At 36.9% G+C, this 20829-nt stretch overlaps 1 protein-coding gene across 2 annotated transcripts in view; it reads right to left on the bottom strand.

Moving 5' to 3' along the window:
* The window catches only part of ZPBP (zona pellucida binding protein), a 153606-nt gene that overhangs the window by 41975 nt on the left and 90802 nt on the right, over positions 1-20829 (bottom strand). Inside the window, exons 8-9 of one of the 2 annotated variants that reach the window (XR_009600318.1) lie at positions 9264-9420; positions 8355-8445 (exon numbers count right to left, since the gene is read on the bottom strand). The exons of the other annotated variant lie outside the window; for it this stretch is intronic. The gene's annotated coding sequence lies outside the window, so the exon portion shown is untranslated. The remainder of the gene's footprint in view (positions 1-8354; positions 8446-9263; positions 9421-20829) is intronic. 2 annotated transcript variants of the gene reach the window in all.

The raw sequence follows: 20829 nt of genomic DNA, 5'->3' as shown, positions 1-20829 counted from the left end.
GTCTAGGGCTTTCTCTCAAGAAGGAGAAAAGGAGAAACTTTTTTTTCTACATTCCTTAGTCACATAAAACTTTTTTTTAGGCCTGAGCTGATGATTACACAAAACAACTCATCAGAGACTCTGTACTAAGGATTATATAACAACAATGTACCCTGCTTGAGGATGTGTTTCCCCTTAAGACCCTTCTGACTAATCCTGTCATCTTGAAATGTATATTATGGAAGTGGGTCTGGTAAGATTTTTCTATTGTTAGTTCTAATCCCATTATCTTAAAATGTAAACTGTGGGAATAGGTCTGGTAAGATCTTTACAATCTTGAGACATTCTTTTTATTTACTGTAATAAAACCAATTGAAAAAGTACAGACTAGCAAGGGGGGCATTCTCAGTCCCAATTCTGATGTCCATGTGAGAAGCTTTCTCTGCCCCTTTTTATACTTAATAAAACTCTGCTACACAAAAAGCTCTTGAATGATCAAGCCTGGTCCCTGGTCCCTGTTCCTGAAGCTAAACCTTTGGAGACCAAGAAGCTGTCATTGTTCACAGTAAGCTGTCATTATGTGGAAGCCTGGATGGGAAGGGGGTTTGGGGGAAAATGGATACATGTATATATATGGCTGAGTCCCTCTGCTGTCTACCTGAAACTATCACAATATTGTTAATCAGCTATACTCTAACATAAAATAAAGAAGTTTTTTAAAGTTTATTTTTAAAAAACCCTGAAAGGTTTAAAAAAAGGAATTATTTACCATTTTGCCTGATATAACCAAAACATATTAATAACCACAGAAATGTATGGAAAATGATTTTCAAGAAATCAGACATCAAACCACAAGTGACAGTGAGCAGAAGGGACAGACAAGAAACAAAATACATGAGCTCTACAACTGCTGTGAGAGCTGGACAATAAAGGCTGAGTGCCAAAGAATTGATGCCTTCGAACTGTGGTGCTAGAAAAGACTCTTAAAGGGTCCCTTGGACAGCAAGGAGATCAAATCAGTCCATCCTAAAGGAAATCAACCCTGAATATTCACTGGAAGGACTGATGCTGAAGTTGAAGCTTCAATGCTTTGACCACCTGATACAAAGAACTGACTCATTAGAAATAAGACCCTGATGCTGGGAAAGACTGCAGGCAGGAGGAGAAGCAGACGACAGAGGACAAGATGGCTGGATGGCATCACTGACTCAACAGATATGAGTCTGAGCAAGTTCCAGGAGATGGTGAAGGACAGGGAAGCCTGGTGTGCGGCAGTCCATGGGGTCACAGAGAGTTAAGACACAGCTTAGTGACTGAACAACAACAATTGTTGTAGCTTATTGCCTTCAGTGAGTTTCCAAATTATGGCAAAGGAAACTGAGGTGCAGCTGGGCAAAGTCCCTGAACTGAAGAGAAAAACCTGAAGTCCAAGAAGAAAAATGCAGTTAGCATTCTTTCCATGAATCAGAAAGGAGAGAACTTCAGAAACAGAGGGCTCTGGAAATGAGTAGAACATCTTGCTTGAATATAACAACAGAAGCCAGCGTACGTGTCTGAGTAAGTGACCTGAATCTGGTGAAAGGACTATCAATTTTGATAACACTAGAGGAAACGGTAACTGGCAATCACTCAGGCTGAAGAGGAACAGTGTCTGTTCCCAACAACCAGAATGGAAAATTCATATTCAAAAGGCATTGGGTAGTGCACTTAGCAGAGTCATATAAAATGAACAGTTTTAGACTGAATATTGAACCAGAACATCTAATAAAATTAGAAAAGAAATGATCAAATTGTCTTCGATAATGTATTATTTACATCTGAAAAGAAAGAAGACAAATTTTACAGGAATATAATATTATTTAGCAACAAATAAGATAAAATCACTATATTTGGAACCTACAGAAAAATTATGACGGGTGAAAAAGAGGCAAGAAAACACATAAAAAAGGGAATAATCAAACAACAAAACCAAACTAGGAAAAAAGAGGTAAAATACTAAAAACTACATCACACCACTGAAAGAAACAACAGGAGACCTAAATAAATGGAAATTCATTCTGTGTTCACAGTAGGAAGACTTAATATTAAGATGTCAATAGTACACAAAGCAATCTAGTGATTCAATGCAACCTCTATGAAAAACCACCAGGGTTTTTTAAGAAAGAAATTTTAAAAAGCCAATTCTCAATTCATATTAAATTGCAAATGGTCCTGAATAGCTAAAACACAGTTCTGAAAAACAACAAACCTGGAGGAGCCATATATCCTCATTTCAAAACATACTACAAAGCACTAGTAATCAAAACAGACAGACCTATAGACCAATGGAATATAAATAAACCTATTCATTTATTACCAACTGATTCTTAATAAGGGTGCCAAGCCCATTCAATGTGAAAATTAGTATCCTCAATAAATGGTGCTGAGAAATTTGTATTTTTACAAGCAGAAAAATGAAGTTGGATGCTTAACCTCATACAGATATCAACTGTGACTTAATTACAAGAGCTAGAAAGTCCTAGAAGAAAACATAGGGCTAAATCTTCATGCCTTTGGATATGGCAACAAAATTTTTAAAAAATAGATAAACTGGAGTTCATTAAAAGTAAAATTTCTGCATATCAAAAGATGTTATCAACATCTCTGTCAAATGGTTAAACAGATGTTAACACAGTCTGTCTCAACTGGCACAAGACATAAGCACCAAACATCAGAAAGCTGGAGTGATTATTAATATCTAACACAGTGGACTTCAGTGCAACCAGTACATCAGGAATGAAAAGGTGCAACAGTACATAATGATGGAGACTCAACTGATCAAGAAAAAAAATAGCAATCCTAGGTGCCTATTTACTTAATTACTGAGTTTCAAAATACTTGATAAAAGAGAAATAGTCCAATCCACAATTACAACTTTGAGTTTCAACATTTCACTCTTACAAATTAGTTTAACAAGTGGAAACCAGAACAACAGAGATAAAGAAAACTTGACTTCTACCTTAAATGCCAGAATAAATATTTTTAAAGAGGACATGGGAACATTCATCAAGATGGGCCATTTCCTGAGCCTTAAAACACTTCTCAAAACAACTAAAAATTCCAAGTAATATACAACATGTTTTTGAAACAGGAAAAAAAATAGTTAGAAATCAACACTACAAAGATACACTGGAAATGATCAATTATATGGGAGATAAATAGGATACTACAAAAAGAGCCCTGGGACAAATAAAATTACAAAGAAAATTAGAAAACATTTTGTACCAAGTGAAGAACTTAAATAGTGGGATGAAGGTAAACAAGGGCAGGAAAAAACCTATAGCCTTAAATACTTATATAAAAAAAGAAAAAGATATAAAATCAATGTAGTATGCTGTTATCTTACACTAAAGAAAGTGGAGCACATTGTTTCAGATGAGAAAGAAAGCAAAAATAATATTTTTTAAATGTTAAAGTAAGATCAGATATAAGAAAGAAGTCAGACAAATGAAAAATTCAATAAATTAAAGTTGGCTCTTTGAAGATATTAATAAAATTCATAAATTTCCAACTAGAGCTTGTAAAACCAGGAACAAATTAGTCAAGATAAATGAGTACACCAGAATGATGGATGAAATATCACTACAGATTCTATGACATTAGTGGTAAAATAAGATAAATACTGGTAAGTTTGTGGAATAGATTTGACCATTTAAAGAAAATGGACAAATATCTTGCGCATAAAATTATAAAAATGGACCCAGAAAACCCAAAAAGCACTTTGTCAATTAACCGTTTTAATTACAACTCTTCCCACAGGGAGCTACAGTTCGGCTGTGGTGGTGGTCTAATGCCAAATGCTGAATGGGCTAGTGCCCTTTTAGCCCAACGGTTATGACTAAAACTAGAACTAAAAAATAACTACCTGAGGGTCTCTAAAAAGCAAAGACTTTAGGTGAGTTTGTAAAGGTAATTAAGAGAAGCAACTCACACCAAGATAAGTGTCTCATTTATTTTAGTTTTCTCTCTCAACCATGCCACCAAGGTTGACTGATTTGCAAAGCACTGCTGTACAGGCAGATAAAACTTCAACTGAAAACGTGGTACACTTTTGGTCAATGGAATCAAGGAATAAAGCCCAGAGAGACAACAGGGTGAGAGGGATGTCTTAGAGGCAACTGATGTTAAGAAAGAGTTCCCTTACTTCTGTATATGAGCCTGTACAAGACTCAGCAAAATTCCTGTGGCACATGTACACTACATAGACCCAAGCCAACATACAAAGACTTTAGAGATCTAAACTTAGATCTGAAACTATACAAATCACTGTCCAACTCCTCAACATATAATCAGGGAAAAGACCCCAAACCAGCAAAACAAAGTCTTTGAGGATTGAACTGGATTTGAATTAGATTTCCTACTAAAACAAAAACATCAACCTTTTCCAGATGATTATAACAGAATTCAGAGGATACACAACATAACATTCACTAGTTATAATGTTATAATAGAAAGTAAATCAACATCCAAAAATCCAAGAAAATGTGACCTATTAACAAGAGAAGGCAATGGCACCCCACTCCAATACTATTGCCTGGAAAATCCCATGGACGGAGGAGCCTGGTAGGCTGCAGTCCATGGGGTAGTGAAGAGTCGGACACGACTGAGTGACTTCACTTTCACTTTTCACTTTCCTGCATTGGAGAAGGCAATGGCAACCCACTCCAGTGTTCTCGCCTGGAGAATCCCAGGGACGGAGGAGCCTGGTGGGCTGACGCCTATGGGGTCACACAGAGTTGGACACAACTACAGTGACTTAGCATTAGCATTAACAAGAGAAAAGATAAATGCTAACCTCAAGATAACAGATGCTTGAACTATCAGACAATATTATTCTAAGGTAGATAAATAAATAAACTGAAGAACAGAGAGAAAACACTGAAAAACAGTAAACCCTCAGGCACCTATATTACAGTAGCAATAGGCATAATATGGGTATCACTGTCAATATTGAAGAAGAAAAGAGCAATAGTAATCTAGCAATATATATAAATGATATTACATAATTTGATGAAAGACAAATTCACAGATTCAAGGATCTCATAGAATCCTAAACAGATATTATTTTTTTAAATGTCTAAAAACATCACACTCAAAAGGTTGACAATATATAATAAAAATCCAGAAAGCAGTTGGACAGAAATGACAAATTATATACAAGGAAACAACAATTCAAGTGACTACAGATTTTAAATCAGAGTCTGCAATGGTCAGAAGACAGTGGAACAACAGTTTTAAGAACTGAAAAAAAAAAAAAAAAGCTTCAAACCAAAATGCTATACTCAAACAAAATATCCATCAAAAAATGAAGAACAGAGATCTACAGATAGAGAAGTGTCATCTTTAGACAGAGAAAAGGTAAGAGAATTTGCCACCAGCATACCTGCTCTACAAGAATTGCTTGAGGAAATTCTTTTAGATGATATAATATCTGAAAGATACTATGTGAAAGATAATATCTGGCAGACATAACATCTGGAAGAGGAAACCTCCATCAGCAATGGAAAACATCTGGATAAATATGAAAGACTATTTTCTCCTTAAGTTATTTAAGGTATGTAAAATTATTAAAAGTAAAAATCACAATAGGGTTTGGAGAACTTTTCAGTGTGAAAAGTGAAAGTGAAAGTCAATCAGTCATGTCCACCCCATGGACTATACAGTCCAAGGAATTTTCTAGGCCAGAATACTGGAATGGGTAGCGTTTCCCTTCTCCAGGGGATCTTCCCAACCCATCGTCTCCAACATTGCAGGTGGAGTCTTTGCCAACTGAGCCACAAGGGAAGCCCTTTCAGTGTACCAATAAGTAATAAATATGATTATAAAATAAATGCCAGTGAGATGGTTGCCAGATAAGGGATTTCAAGCATTGTAAGGTTTCTACATTTTTGTGGATTGGTGTAATATCAACTCTTAAGTAGACAATGAAATTTTAAATTTGTATAGTCTTTAGACTACCAAAAACATATAAACAGTACTGTCAAACAGGAAATTAAATGAATCAAACACAACTAAAATGGCATTAAATGTTTTAACTATAATACTTTAAATAATCAAATAATATAAAAAAGGCAGCTTAACTAATTGAAAATGTTATAAGAAGAAACAAATGAGCTAGAATAGCTAAGGCAACTTTGCAAGAGAAGAAAAGAGAATCACACTACCCAATCTTAGTACTCAGTAGCTACAATACAACAGAAGTTTTGGTAGAAAAACTGACACAAAGATCAATGAAACAGATCACCTTCCTGAGTAATCCATCAAATTCTGAAAGATGAAATAATATCAGTTTTAAAGAAACTCTTTTGGAAAATAAAGTTGGAGGGAAAATTGCTCAAGTCATTTTATGATGCTAACATAACTGTATTTCATAAACATGACAAAGACATTAAAAAAATAGATGAATACTCTTGCTGAAAAAGGTATAAATATTAACAAATGAAATAAAACAGTAAGTCAAAAGAATAAAAGATCACAATTGGTAGAGTTTATCTCAGGAATGCAAAGTTAGTTCAACATTAGAAAATCAACCAATGTAAATTTCTATACTAATATAATAAAAATATATATATTTTTAATTCAGATAAAGAATGGAACAAAATTCATTAACTACTCATGATCATGACTTCAGAAGAGCAGGAGACTGGGCTTCCCTGGTGGTACAGTGGTTAAGAATCTGCCTGCCAATGCAGGCGACATGTTCAATCCCTGCTCTAGGAAGATCCCAAATGCTACAGGCAGCTAAGCCCATGAGTCACAACTACTGAGCCTGCACACCTAGAGCTTGTGCTCTTCAACAAGAGAAGCTACTGCAATGAGAAACCTGTTCACTGCAACAAAGAGTAGCTCCTGCCTGCTACAACTAGAGAAAGCCTGCACACAGCAATGAGATCTAGTATGGCCAAAAATGAATAAATACATCTTAAAAAAAAGAAAATAATTGTAGGGGACTACAATATCTAAGACAGTCCTATTGCTAATATCATTCTGAAAATGAAAAAGAAAAGTTATCTCTAATATTGGGAACAGGATAAGAATGCCTATTTTTACTCAACACTGTATTGGAAGACCTAGTCTTGGCAATAAAACAAGTAAAGGAAAAAAATGGCACAAATATCAGAAAAAAATAAAATTTATTTGAAGATGATATATTTATTCTTGAAAAAATATATATAGGGTCTAGAAAATAATTATGAGTTCTCATCATTTGAATTAAACAGGGACACTGGATCCAGGTTAATATTTAAAAATCAACCGTATTCTTATATGCTATAGTAATTCAGAAACATAGAATAAGCAAAGAAATTTTTAAATACAGTACTTACGATAAAGCTACATTAATAAAGACACATGGTATGGGTGAAATGATAAATATAAGGATAAGTGGACCAGAATTAATTCAGTTGAATTTTTGACTTTTTGACAGCAGTACCAAGGAGCTTCCCAGGTGGCGCTAGTGGTAAAGAACCAAGACATGGGTTCAATCCCTGGGTCAGGAAGACCCCTGGAGGAAGGTATGGCAACCCACTCCAGGATTCTTGCCTGGAGAATTCCATGGACAGAGGAGTCTGGCAGGCTACAGTCCATAGGGTCACACAAAGTCGGAAACAACTGAAGCAACTCAGCACGCACCAAGGCAAATTTAATGAGAAAAGAAAAGTCTTCCACAAATGGTTCTGGATCACCAAGATAGGCTATCTGTATAGTGAAAAATGAATACTGACCCTTATCCTCATACCAAACAGAAATATTAATTCAAGCATAGACTTAAATGCTCAACCCAAAAGTACTAAATATAAAGCACAGTAGAAAATCTTTGTGACATTAGGGTAGGAAAAGTTTTATTAGATCACAAAAACACATGAACCACAGAATTAAAAAAATAATAATAAATGGGACTTTTTCAACTTTTTGCTTTAAAAACAAAAATGCAAGCCTTAGTCTGGAAGAATATATTCATAGTATATATATCAGAAAATAACTTTTGTCCATACTAAACTAAGAACTCTGTAACAACTCAGTAAGACAAATAACCCACTTTAAAAATTACAAAGATATTTTAACAGACATTGTGCAAAAGAAAACCAACAACCAATAGAAACTTGAAAATATCTTGTTAAAAGGAAAATTAAAATTAAAACCACAATGAGATATCACTACACATACACACATTGGAATGGTTAAAATTAAAAAGTGTGACTACTCTATGCTTTGGAAGATATTTATTAAATAGAACAACAGGAACTCCACAACTTTGCTGGTAGAACATGAAAATTTTATAGCCACTTTAAAAATAATTTGGCTTTTAAAAAAAATAAAGTTAAACATAAACTTACCGTATGACCCAGCAATCGCAGTCATAGGTATTGTCCACACAAAGACTTGTACAGGAATGTTCATAGCAGCATTATTTGTAATGGCCTAAAACTGGAAACAACCCAAATGTCCATCATCAGCTGAATGGATAAACAAATGTGGTATATCCATACAATGGACGACTACTCAGCAATAAAGAGGAGCAAACTATTACTATATGCAATAATACTGATGAACCTCAAAATCATTATGCTGAGTGAAAGAATTCAGACAAAGATTATATACTGTATGAGTCCACTTATTAAAAATTATAAAATGTATGTAAATATGTAGTGATACAGAGCATAATATCAAAGTTAGCCTGGGAATGGATTTTGAAAGAGGACTGATTACAAAAAGGCATAGACAAAGTTCAGGATTATGGCAGAGATCCTCTTCTTGATCACAGTAGTAGTTTCATGGATGAATACAGTCCAAGTCATTAAACTGCATAATTTCAACATGTATACTAAATTGTATGTCAGCGTTGAGCCCAAACAAAGCAAGCTGCAGAAATTATTTAAGACACTACTCATTGGTTATCATGCAAACCAATTATTTGCTAGTCTTGACTGCCACAATAGGGTTGAAAGCATAAAACCCTAAACTGAGGTAAAAAATATCAAATTCTGATAACAGATATATCTGAGCAAAGCAAAGACAATAGATTGTCGAGGCCTTCACAGGAAGCTTGGCCTATGTTCTAGTTAAATCACTTTAGTGTGACCTTGCTAAAACTCATAGTTCTAAGTGTTTATTTTTTATTTTTAGGATTTTTTTCATACCCATTCTTCTCACATAGGAATAAAGACAGTTTCACTGCTTTATTGACAGTTTTCATGCTCTTGATTTCTTATCAGCCTTCCTAGAATGTTCAGAAAAGTACTCACCGAAAGTGGTGAGAGTTGGCATTCCTTTCTCTTCCAGGTGTCAGGGCCCACAGGCTTTCCCAACTAGGTGTGATACTAGTTGGAGGCTTTTCAGAGATGCCATTAATTTGATTGATGAGGGAAATATCAGTCAGTTTAATACACGTTTAATTGGAATCTCAGAAGGAAAAAAAGTAGTTAATAGGAAAATTACTTGAATAAATACAATTTTCCAAATTTGAAGATCACTTAGTCCACAAATCCAAGAAACTCAACAACAAACTACTAACAAAGAATCATGAAAAAAACAACACCAAAATGCGTCATATTTATATTCCTCAAAACAGCACATTAAAAAGATCATACACCATGACCAAGTGGGCTTTATCCCAGGGATGTAAGGATTCTTCAATATCCGCAAATCAATCAATGTAATTCACCACATTAACAAATTGAAAATAAAAACCATATGATTATCTCAATAAAAATTCAACATCCATTTATGATAAAACTCCAGAAAGCAGGAAGAGAAGGAACATACCTCAACATAATAAAAGCTATATATGACATTATCCTCAATGGTGAAAATTGAAAGCATTTCCCTAAAGTCAGGAACAAGACAAGGTTGCCCACTTTCACCACTACTATTCAACATAGTTCTGGAAGTTTTGGCCACAGCAATCAGAGTAGAAAAAGAAATAAAAGGAATCCAAATTGGAAAAGGAAAAGTAAATCTTTCACTGTTTGCAGATGACATGATCCTCTACATAGAAAACCCTAAAGACTCCACTAGAAAATTACTAGAGCTAAAAGAATTAAGAAAACAATTCCATTCACCATTGCAACGAAAAGAATAAAATACTTAGGAATATATCTACCTAAAGCAACTAAAGACCTATATATAGAAAACTATAAAACACTGATGAAAGAAATCAAAGAGGACACTAATAGATGCAGAAATATACCATGTTCATGGATTGGAAGAATCAATATAGTGAAAATGAGTATACTACCCAAAGCAATTTACAAAATTCAATGGGAAATACAAAAACCTCGAATAGCCAAAGCAACCTTGAGAAAGAAGAATGGAACTGAATCAACTTGCCTGACTTCAGGCTCTACTACAAAGCCACAGTCATCAAGACAGTATGGTACTGGCACAAAGACAGACATATAGATCAATGGAACAAAATAGGAAGCCCGAGATAAATCCACACATATGGACACCTTATCTTTGACAAAGGAGGCAAGAATATACAATGGAGTAAAGACAATCTCTTTAACAAGTGGTGCTGGAAAACTGGTCAACCACTTGTAAAAATAAACTCAAAATGGATTAAAGATCTAAATGTAAGACCAGAAACTATAAAACTCCTAGAGGAGAATATAGGCAAAACACTCTCCGACATAAATCACAGCAGGATCCTCTATGATCCACCTCCCAGAATATTGGAAATAAAAGCAAAATAAACAAATGGGATCTAATTAAAATTAAAAGCTTCTGCACAACAAAGGAAAATATAAGCAAGGTGAAAGACAGCCTTCTGAATGGGAGAAAATAATAGCAAATGAAGCAACTGACAAACAACTAATCTCAAAATATACAAGCAACTTCTGCAGCCCAATCAAAAAATGGGCCAAAGAACTAAATAGACATTTCTCCAAAGAAGACATATGGATGGCTAACAAACACATGAAAAGATGCTCAACATCACTCATTATTAGAGAAATGCAAATCAAAACCACAATGAGGTACCACTTCACCAGTCAGAATGGCTGCGATCCAAAAATCGGCAAGCAATAAATGCTACACTGTTGGTGGGAATGCAAACTAGTACAGCCACTTTTGGAGAAACCAGAATTGAAAGAGACATGTACCCCAATGTTCATCGCAGCACTAGCCAGGACATGGAAACAACCTAGATGTCCATTAGCAGATGAATGGATAAGAAAGCTGTGGTACATATACACAATGGAGTATTACTCAGCCATTAAAAAGAATACATTTGAATCAGTTCTGATGAGATGGATGAAACTGGAGCCGATTATACAGAGTGAAGTAAGCCAGAAAGAAAAACACCAATACAGTATACTAACACATATATATGGAATTTAGAAAAGATGGCAATGACGACCCTGTAGCATCATGTAAGAATCAAATGCCAGTCTATGTCCGACACAGGATACAGCATGCTTGGGGCTGGTGTGACCAGAGAGATGTTAAGGAGGGGAGGGGGTTCATGTTTGGGAACACATGTACACCCGTGGTGGATTCATGTCAATGTATGGCAAAACCAATACAGTACTGTAAAGTAAAATAAAGTAAAAATAAAAATTTAAAAAATAAATAAATACAAATAAAAAGAAAATCTTAAAAGAATTCTCAAAAAAAAATAAATAAACGCACATGTTGCATAGAGGAACAAAATGAGGATGATACAGATTTCCAACTGGAACAATTCAAGTGAGAAGACAGGGTTCAACATTTAAATATGTTCAATATCCAGTATACAAAACTGTTCAAAAATGAAAACAAAAAAATATGACTATTCATCAGTAGCAAACTCACACCAGAAGAAATGTTAAATAAAATCCTTCAGGCCACAGGAAGAGAATTGTACATGGAACTGAGTCTACACCAAGAATGAAAACTAATGGATAGGATAATTAGATGGGTAAGTACTGCAAAATATTCTTAAAGAAATGGGAATACCAGACCACTTTACCTGCCTCTTGAGAAACCTGTGTGCAGGTCAAGAAGCAACAGTTAGAACTGGACATGGAACAATGGACTGGTTCAAAATTGGGAAACGAGTATGTCAAAGCTGTATACTGTTATCCTGCTTATTTAACTTATATGTAGAATATATCATAAAAAACGCTGGGCTGGATAACTTACAAACTGGAATCAAGACTGCCGGCAGAAATATCAACAACCTCAGATATGCAGATGATACCACTTTAATGACAGAAAGCTAAGAGGAACTAAAGAGCCTCTTGGTGAAGGTGAAAGAGGAGACTAAATAGCTGACTTAAAATTCTATATTCACAATTTGAAGATCATAGCATTTGGTCCCATCACTTCATGGCAAATAGATGGGGATAAAGTGGAAACAATGTCCGATTTCATTTTCTTGGGCTCCAAAATCACTTCAGATGGTGATTGCAGCCACAAAATTAAAAGACACTTGCTCTTTGGAAGAAAAATATAAAAGGCGTATTAAAAATCAGAAATATCACTTTACTGACTAATGTCCATATATGTCAAAGCTATGGTTTTTCCAGCAGTCATGTATGGATGTGAGAGTTGGGCCATAAAGAAGGCTGAGTGCTGAAGAATTAATATTTTTGAACTGTGGTGTTAGAGAAGACTCTTGAGAGTTCTTTGGACTGCAATGAGATCAAACCAGTCAATTCTAAAGGAAATCAACTCTGAATACTCACTGGAAGGTCTGATGCTGAAACTGAAACTCCAATACTTTGGCCACCTGACGGGAAGGTTCGACTGACTAAAAAAGACCCTGATGCTGGGGAAGATTGAGGGCAAGCGGAGAAGGGGGTGGCAGAGGATGAGATGGTTGGATGGTATCACCAACTCAATGGACATGAATTTGAGCAAACTTAGGGAGACAGTGAAGGACAGGGAAGCCTGGTGTGCTGCAGTTCATGGGGTCACAAAGAGTCGGATATGACTTAGTGACTGAACAACAAATTCATGTAACTTTTTCTTATTATGTACATCCCCATAAAAGATAAACTGTTTAATAAGCAGAACAACATAATGTGGAATTTGTGACACAGGTAAGCTAAACTGGATAGATGTCAACAATAAGGAGGGAAGAAATGGAAGTATATTTTAAGATGCTTATACTTTATATGAAGTGGTATAATAATAAATACAGACTGTGATAAATTAATGACAACCACTAGAAACCTAAAATAACCATTACAATAAAAACACAGAGAGTTGTAACAGGTCAATAAGGCAGATATGTAGAAGAACAAACACTTCAACTGATGTAATCGAATGCAGAAAAATAGAAAAAGAGGAACAAAAAACAAGTTGGGGAAACATAAAATGGTGAGATGATGCACTTGAACTTGACAATAAGAGTAGTTATAGTAAATTGGGTTTAAAGATCCCAATTAAAAGACATAGTTTATAAACAAATTGAAACATTTATCTTTTCTCTGTATCTAAAACCTCCAGAGATTGGATGCTCTTAGTTTCCAGTAACTTTATCAGATAAGTTAGAAAGGTTATCTCAATAACAGGTAGAGAAATCTCAAGGAATTTTGGAGACCTTCAGAAGGGAGGAATTTACTTCGATCTGTTAGGCAAAAGCTGTGATAGCTTTTGGAATGGCTTTCCATGCAGAAGTGCGCCGGCTGTGACAGACCGTGCAGAAGCATGGCCGAGAGGAGCTACCCCTCGCCCGATGTCAGGGGCAGCAGCCGGGAGGAGCTACCCCATGCCCGAGGTCAGGGGTGGTGGCTGAGAGGAGCAACCCCACGTCCAAGGAGTGGTGGCTGCACGGGCACAGGAGGGCCAAGAGGAGCTACTCCATGTTCAAGGTCAGGAGGGGCGGCTGTGAGGAGATACCCCTCGTCCAAGGTTAAGGAACAGCGGCTGCACTTTGCTGGAGCAGCCGTGAGGAGATACCCCACATCCAAGGTAAGAGAAACCCAAGTAAGGCGGTAGGTGTTGTGAGAGGCATCAGAGGGCAGACACACAAATCATAATCACAGAAAGCTAGTCAATCTAATCACACTAGGACCACAGCCTTGTCTAACTCAATGAAACTAAGCCACGCCCTGCAGGGCCACCCAAAACGGGCGGGCATGGTGGAGAGGTCTGACAGAATGTGGTCCACTGGAGAAGGGAATGGCAAACCACTTCAGTATTCTTGCCTTGACAACACCATGAACAGTATGAAAAGGCAAAATGATAGGATACTGAAAGAGGAACTCTCCAGGTCGATAGGTGCCCAATATGCTACAGGGAGATCAGTGGAGATTAACTCCAGAAAGAATGAAGGGATGGAGCCAAAGCAAAAACAATACCCAGCTGTGGACATCACTGGTGATAGAAGCAACATCCAACGCTGTAAAGAGCAATACTGCATAGGAACCTGGAATGTTAGGTCCATCAGTTAGGTTCAGTTCAGTCGCTCAGTCATGTCTGACTCTTTGCGACCCCATGAATCGCGGCACTCCCATGAATTGTGGACATCGGGCCTCCCTGTCCATCACCAACTCCCAGAGTTCACTCAGACTCACGTCCATCGAGTCAGTGATACCATCCAGACATCTCATCCTTTGTTGTCCTCTTCTCCTCCTGCCCCCAATCCCTCCCAGCATCAGAGTCTTTTCCAATGAGTCAACTCTTCGCATGAGGTGGCCAAAGTACTGCAGTTTCAGCTTTGGCATCATTTGTTCCAAAGAAATCCCAGGGCCGATCTCTTTCAGAATGGATTGGTTGGATCTCCTTGCAGTCCAAGGGACTCTCAAGAGTCTTCTCCAACACCACAGTTCAAAAGCATCAATTCTTTAGTGCTCAGCTTTCTTCACAGTCCAACTCTCACATCCATACATGACTACTGGAAAAACCATAGCCTTGACTAGATGGACCTTTGTTGGCAAAGTAATGTCTCTGCTTTTTAATATGCTGTCTAGGTTGGTCATAACTTTTCTTCCAAGGAGTAAATGTCTTTTAATTTCATCTGCAGAGATTTTGGAGCCCCAAAAAGTAAAGTCTGACACTGTTTCCACTGTTTCCCCATCTATTTGCCATGAAGTGATGGGACTGGGTGCCATGATCTTTGTTTTCTGAATGCTGAGCTTTAAACCAACTTTTTCACTCTCCTCTTTCACTTTCATCAAGAGGCTCTTTAGTTCCTCTTCACTTTCTGCCATAAGGGTGGTGTCATCTGCATATCTGAGGTTACTGATATTTCTCCTGGCAATCTTTGATTCCAGCTTGTGCTCCCAGCCCAGTGTTTCTCATGATGTACACTGCACAGAAGTTAAATAAGCAGGGTGACAATATACAGCCTTGATGTACTCCTTTTCCTATCTGGAACCAGTCTGTTGTTCCATGTCCAGTTCTCACAGTTGCTTCATGACCTGCATATAGGTTTCTCAAGAGGCAGATCAGGTGGTCTGGTATTCCCATCTCTTTCAGAATTTTCCACAGTTTATTGTGACCCACACAGTTAAAGGCTTGGGCATAGTCAACAAAGCAGAAATAGATGTCTTTCTGGAACTCTCTTCCTTCTTCCATGATCCAGCGGATGTTGGCGACTTGATCTCTGGTTCCTCTGCCTTTTCTAAATCCAGCTTGAACATCTGGAGGTTTGAGGTTCACGTATTGTTAAAGCCTGGCTTGAAGAATTTTGAGCATTACTTTACTAGTATGTGAGATGAGTGCAATTGTGTGGTAGTTTGAGCATTCTTTGTCATTGCCCTTCTTTGGGACTGGAATGAAAACTGACCTTTTCCAGTCCTGTGGCCACTGCTGAGTTTTCCAAATTTGCTGGCATATTGAGTGTAGCACTTTCACAGCATCATCTTTCAGGATTTGAAATAGCTCAACTAGAATTCCATCACCTCCACTAGCTTTGTTCGTAGTGATGCTTTCTAAGGCCCACTTGACTTCACATTCCAGGATGTCTGGCTCTAGGTGAGTGATCACACCATCGTGATTATCTTGGTTGTGAAGATCTTTTTGTACAGTTCTTCTGTGTATTCTTACCATCTCTTCTTAATATCTTCTGCTTCTGTTAGGTACATACCATTTCTGTCCTTTATTGATTGAGTCCATTCTAAAGGAGTTCAGTCCTGGGTGTTGTTTGGAAGGACTGATGCTAAAGCTGAAACTCCAATACTTTGGCCACCCACCTCATGCGAGGTGTCTGATGATGGGAGGTCTGATGATGGGAGGGATTGCGGGCAGGAGGAGAAGGGGACAACAGAGGATGAGATGGCTGGATGGCATCACTGACTCGATGGACGTGAGTTTAGGTGAACTCTGGGAGTTGGTGATAGACAGGGAGGCCTGGCGTGCTGCAATTCATGGGGTCACAAAGAGTCGGACACAACTGAGTGACTGAACTGAACTGATGGCTTTCCTAGCCCTGAAAGGTTTTATTTTAAAAGTTCATTCTGACAGTCTGACAGCAAAAGAGACATAGATGTACAGAACAGTCTTTGGACTCTGTGGGAGAGGGGAAGGGTGGGATGATTTGGGAGAATGGCATTGAAACATGCATAATATCATATGTGAAACAAATTGCCAGTCCAGGTTCAATGCACGATACACGGTGCTAGGGTCTGCTGCACTGGGATGACCCAGAGGGATGGTATGGGGAGGGAGGTGGGCGGGGGGTTCAGGATGGGGAACACATGTACCCCCATGGTGGATTCATGTTGATGTATGGCAAAACAAATACAATATTGTAATTAGCCTCCAATTAAGATAAATAAATTTATAATTAAAAAAAGAAGTTCTGTCTGAGACTCTATAAAAGCCTCGCAAAGCACAAAAGTCTATGATCAATTATGGTTATATTAGTCATCAGGCCAAGTTTATTGAGAACAGACCTATACTACAAACAGGTCTTAATTTGGTTAGATTTGATAAAAATGCTGGTGATTTTAAGGAGGAAGAGATGTTTCAATGAATGGTAAATCCCAGTTTGTTAATGGAGGCTTATCTTCTAATTCTTAGTTATCTACTAAGACTCATTTCCTGGACAGTTCTTTGCTGTTAGGGTATATGAATGTAAAATTGAATTGAATTATTAAAGAACTTTAATAATGGCTTCCCTGGTGGCTCAGACGGTAAAGCGTCTGCCTGCAATGCAGGAGACCCGAGTTCGATCCCTGGGCCGGGAAGATCCCCTGGAGAAGGAAATGGCAACCCACTCTAGTACTCTTGCTTGGAAAATTCCACGGACAGAGGAGCCTTATAGGCTATAGTCCATGGGGTCCCAGAGAGCTGGACATGACTGAGCAACTTCATTTCACTTCATTTACAGACTGGATTTAGAAAGCAAGATCAAAGTACATGTTATCTAAATAAGTACATCTTAAAGAAGTAAGTTTAAAGTAAGGGTCTAGTAAAAGATACAGCATTTGTACTGATCAATTTTATGTGTCAACCTGGCTAAGTGATACTCACTAGTTATTTAGTCAAACATTAATCCAGGCATTGCTGTAAAGATACTTTGTAGATAAGATGATTGTTTACAATCAGCTGACTTTAAGTAAATGAGATAACCTGGTGGGACTGTTTTAATCAGTCAAAAGGCTAACAACAGAACTACAACCTCCCTAAATAAGAAGAAATTCTGCCTGTGGACTGTGCTTCAGACCGTGGCCAACAGTTTTTTGCCTGCCCTTCCTGAGAGCCTGTCATATTCATTTTGGAATTGTCTCACTAGTTGTCATAATCATGTCAAACAATTTCTTTCAATAAATCTCTCAATATGTATCTCCTACTGACTGTCTTCTCTAGTGGAACCATGACTGATAATCCATGATAACACCAATAAAAATAAATCCATAGTTGGTAGTCAGAGGTCAAAGGATAGATTATTACAAGGAATAAAAAATACCTCACAATGATAAGGGCATGAATATAACCAGAAAGATATAGCAGAAAACATGTTTCAGTAATTGAAAAGTCTGACTCTTTGTGACGCTATGGACTGTAGCCCAGCAGGACTGTAGGAGTGGGTTGCCATAGGCTTTTTCAGAAGGTCTTCCCAACCCAGGATCAGAGTCGCGTCTCTTATGTCTCCTGCACTGGCAGGCGGGTTCTTTACGGCTAGCACCATCTGGAAAGCCCCCAAAGTATTCACATACCACACATTCTCTTTAACAGTTGAATTACGTTGAATTTCAATAAAAGAAAGACCTCTGGAAATTTCCACAGCAGTTGGTAATTAAACACAGTCTTAATAATCAATTGCTTGAAGAAGAAATCAGAACAGAAATGAGCACTTTGAAATAAATGGAAATGAAAATAAAACACGACAAAATGTGGGAAGCGCCACTAAAGCTAGGGACAAATGTATACCTTAAAGGCCACAAATTGTCAGAATGCTATCCCTTACACAAATAGCCTACTTAATCATAAGTGTTAAAGCAAGTGAATTTTCAGTAAAACAAAACACACTTCTCAAAAAAGAAGAAAAAATAGAAAGTATTCTCTGTCTTTGCCTTGATGATTATATGTAAGACTATTAGCTAATTTCTCTCTCCTGAGGCCAGTAGTGAGTCGGAAGATATATTTAAAGTGCTGGGGGAAAAGCGTCAACTGAGAATTATATATCTGGCAACAATGTCCTTTAAAAATTAGGGAGACATAAAGCCATTCCAAGATAAAGAAAAGATGAAGAGATTCATTACCACTAGATCTGTCCTACAAGAAATATTAAAAGGAGTCTTTTCAAAGCAGAAATTAAAGGATGCTAGACAGTGACTCCAAGCCAGATGAACAAATACAGATCTCTAGTAAAGGTAAACACACAGTGGGTATATATGTCAGAATTATGGCAATTTTGGCTTATAACCACTATTTTTATTTTCTGTAAAATTTAAAAAAACAAATGCATAAGAACAATTATCAATTATGTTATTGGGCACACAATATTAAAGATAAAATTTGTTGTGGCTGTTTAGTCACTAAGTCACACCTGATTCTTTGCAACCCCATGAACTGTAGCCCACCAGACATCTCTGTCCATGGGATTCCCCAGGCAAGAATACAGAGTGGGTTGTCATCTCCTCTAGGAGATCTTCCCGACCCAGAGATCAAACCCACATCTCCTGAAATAGCAGGCAGATTCTTTACTGTTGAGCCATCAGGGAAGCCCCTGAAGATATAATTTAGAACATCAATAAGTTAAGGGGAATGCAGAGTTGTAAAGAGGGAGAGTGTTTATAGTTGAATGAAGCTAAGTTGGTATGCTATAATTAGATTATTATAATAAGATGCTATATTTCATCTCCAATGGAGCCACAGAGTAAAGAACTTTACAAAGGAAATGAGAAAGGAATCAAGAAGTGTCACTATAAGAAATCAACTAAACATAAAAGAAGGCAGGAATGGAAGAAATGAGGAACAAAAAGGTATGAGAAATACAGAGAACAAACAGCAAAATGACAGTAGTCCTTTCGTAAGCAGTAACTTTAAACATTAATGGATTCACCTCTCCAGTCAAAAAGAGATACTGGCAAAATGGATCAAAGGGAAAAAAAAAAAAAGGAAATGTTTCACCCAATGTTAACTACAAGAGACTCATTCAGTTCTTAAGCACAAAAAGGCTGAACGTGAGAGAACAGGAATAGATCTTACACAGAAAAAATTTTTTACCTGCAAAGACTAACTAATAGAAAGCTAGGTGACTATACTAGTACCAGAAAAAACAGACTTTCAGGCAAAAATTATTATAAGATACAAAGAATATTACATATGATGGAAAATTCAGTTTATCAAGAAGAAATAACAATTATAAATGTATATGAACTTTTCACCCAACAACAAAGCTCCAAAATATATAAAGCAAACACTGAAAGAACTGAAAGGAAATAGAGTTTTATATAATATTAGTGACTTCAATAACTCATTTTTATGACCCAGAGAGATGTTATGGGGAGGGAGGTGGGAGGAGGGTTCATGTTTGGGAACGCATGTAAGAATTAAAGATTTTAAAATTTAAAAAATAAAAAACTAAAAAAAAAATAAATAAATAAAAATAAAAGTAACAACCATACAAAAACTCAATAAGGAAATGGAGAACTTGAACAACACTATATAATCCATTAGACCTGAGATACATATATATAGGTCTCCATCAGAATAGCTAAATATACATTTTTATCAAGTGAACATGGAACATTCTTCAGGATAGATCATATGTTAGGCCCCTAAAAAGTCTCAATAAACTTCAAAAGATTGAAATCATACAAAGTGCCTTTTCTGATTACAACAGAATAAAGCTGGAAATCAGTACATTAAGGAACACAGGAAAATACATAAATATTTGGAAATCAAATAATACTGTCAATTAATGAAGCAATTAACACAAGGGAAATAGGTACTTTGAGAAATATGAAAATGACAATGTAATAAACTTATGAGATGCAGCAAAAGAAGTGCTAAGAGAGTTATAACTCTAAATACTTAGATCCAAAAAGAAAGATCTCAAATTAATAAACTGACTGCTCAAAGTGAAAGTGAAAGTCTCTCAGTCATGTCTGACTCTTTGCAACTCCATGGACTGTTTTTCAGGCCAGAATACTGGAGTGGGTAGCCTTTCCCCTCTCCAGGGGATCTTCCCCACCTAGGGATCAAACCCAGGTCTCCCACATTGCAGGCAGATTCTTTACCAGCTAAGCCATCAGGGAAGCCTGACACTGCTTAAGGAAATAGGAAAAGTGAAACAAACAGAGCACAAAGCCAACAGAAGGATGAAGATAATAAAGATTAAAACTGAGGCAAAAAAAAAAAAAAAAATACATATAGATATATAGGAAAGTATATTAACAAAAACACAAAGCTGATTCTTTGAAAAAACTG

The sequence above is a fragment of the Ovis aries genome, chromosome 4 (genome assembly GCF_016772045.2).
Source record: "Ovis aries strain OAR_USU_Benz2616 breed Rambouillet chromosome 4, ARS-UI_Ramb_v3.0, whole genome shotgun sequence".
Lineage (NCBI taxonomy): Eukaryota > Metazoa > Chordata > Mammalia > Artiodactyla > Bovidae > Ovis > Ovis aries.
Note: the sequence above shows the minus strand (reverse complement) of the source record. Positions and strands in the feature narration are given on the sequence as shown.